The sequence below is a fragment of the Chlorocebus sabaeus genome, chromosome 27, assembly GCF_047675955.1.
Source record: "Chlorocebus sabaeus isolate Y175 chromosome 27, mChlSab1.0.hap1, whole genome shotgun sequence".
Taxonomy (NCBI): domain Eukaryota; kingdom Metazoa; phylum Chordata; class Mammalia; order Primates; family Cercopithecidae; genus Chlorocebus; species Chlorocebus sabaeus.
Genome location: NC_132930.1, coordinates 28375957 through 28377920, shown reverse-complemented (window position 1 = coordinate 28377920; position 1964 = coordinate 28375957). Strand labels below are relative to the sequence as shown.

At 40.4% G+C, this 1964-nt stretch overlaps 1 pseudogene; it reads right to left on the bottom strand.

Annotated features, from left to right (window-relative positions):
• Nucleotides 1–662: 662 nt before the first annotated feature.
• LOC103246285 (small ribosomal subunit protein uS12-like) lies at nt 663–1184 on the bottom strand (annotated as a pseudogene).
• Between the last annotated feature and the right edge of the window lie 780 nt (nt 1185–1964).

The following is a 1964-nucleotide window of genomic DNA, read 5'->3' as shown; positions in this document are numbered from 1 at the left end:
TCAAACTGCTCTCCAAGGTCCTCATTTGCCTTAGGCCAAAGTGTTTTTTAAAATGAATGGAGCTGATATACATGAAGTTCAGTGTAGGGTGAGGCGGGTAGTTGAGACAGTAATCCTTTCAAATTTGCAGACCACCTGGGGTGGATGGTAGCTCATGGCCCTCAGTGGGTTCCTCACATGCCTCTCTCCCTCATAACCTGCCAGAATTGATAATCTTCGAAGCCCTGGGGTCAAAGCCTACTCTAGGATTCCTAGCTCAAACCAATTTAAAATATTGTGTGGTTTTGAGTAGATAGTTCTCCAAAGAAGATATACAAATGACCAAAGAGCACATGAAAAGATATTCAACATCACTAATCAGTAGGGAAGTACAAATCAAAATCACAATGAGATACCATCTCATATTCATTATCATGGCCATTAAATATGTAAAAAAGAAAATAACAAGTGATGGTGAAGGTGTAGAGAAATTTTAACTTTTGTGGTCTGTTGGTGAAAATATAAAATGGTGTAATTGCTATGGAAAATAATATGGCAGTTCTTCTAAAAATCAAAACTAGAATTACCATATGATCAAGCAATTTTACTTCTGGGTATAAACCCCAAATAATTAAGACCAGATTCTCAAGGAGATATTTGTACAACTATGTTCATAGCAGTATTATTCCTAACAGCCGACAGGTGGAAGCCACTCAACTTTCTTTTTTTGGGCATATGAAAATCCATTACTACTGTGTTTTCACCATTAAAATTTATGATCTTGATCTTTACTTCTTGCCTTTGTATAGGGCCAAAAGAGACACACTGGCTACTTTGACAACCTTAAAGCGGACTTCAGGAATATCACCAACAGCATGACTTTTGCGACCAAATCCAGCAACCAGAACTTCATCGTTTTCCTGAATTAAGTTCAAGCAACCGTCGTTGGGTACAAAGGCTGTGATTTTCTTGCCATTCTTGATCAGCTGGACCCTGACACATTTCCTCATGGCAGAATTTGGCTGTTTGGCTTCAACTCCTACTTTTTCCAGCACGATTCCTTTTGCACGAGAAGCACTTCCAAAAGGGTTGGCCTTCAGGGCTGTACCCAAATGGACTTTCTTGTACTGTTTATCATGCCACTTCTGGTCTCATCGGTGACTACGGAGCTTCCTAGCAGTATGAAGTCCATGACACTTGCACATCCTATTGGAGCGACGGGCCTGAGCCAGAGAGAAGCAGCCGGAAGCCACTCAACTCTCTATCCGCAGATGGATGGTTAAATGAAATGTAGCATATACATATAGCACATTTGTATATATAAAAGCGTTATTTCGCCGTAAAAAGAAAGGAAATTCTGACACATGCTGCAACATGAATGAACCTCGAGGACATTAAGCTAAGTGGAATAAACCACTCACAAAAAGATAAATACTGTATAGTTCCGCTTGTATAAGGTACCTAGAGCAGTGAAATTCATAGAGACCAAAAGTGAAATGGTAGTTGCCAGGGACTGGGGTGAGGAGGAGAAAATGAGGAATTTTTAAATGGATATAGAGGAATTTTTAAATGGATATAAGATAAAAAGTTCTGGTGATGGCTGCACAGCAATATGAATGTGCTTAATACCACTGAACTGTACTCTTACAAATGATTAAGATGGCCAGGCACCATGACTCACACTTATAATCTCAGCACTTTGGGAGGCCAAAGGAGATGGATCACTTGAGGTCAGGAGTTCGAGACCAGCCTGGCCAACATGGCAAAAGCCTTTCTCTATTAAAAATGTAAAAATTAGCTGGGCATGGTGGCAGGTGCCTATAATCCCAGCTATTTGGGAGACTGAGGCATGAGAATCTCTTGAACCTTGGAGGTGGAGGGTGCAATGAGCTGAGATCACGCCACTGCACTCCAGCCTGGGCAACAGAGTGAGACTCTGTCTCAAAAATAAAAAAAAATAATAAAATAAAAAATAATTAAGGGGT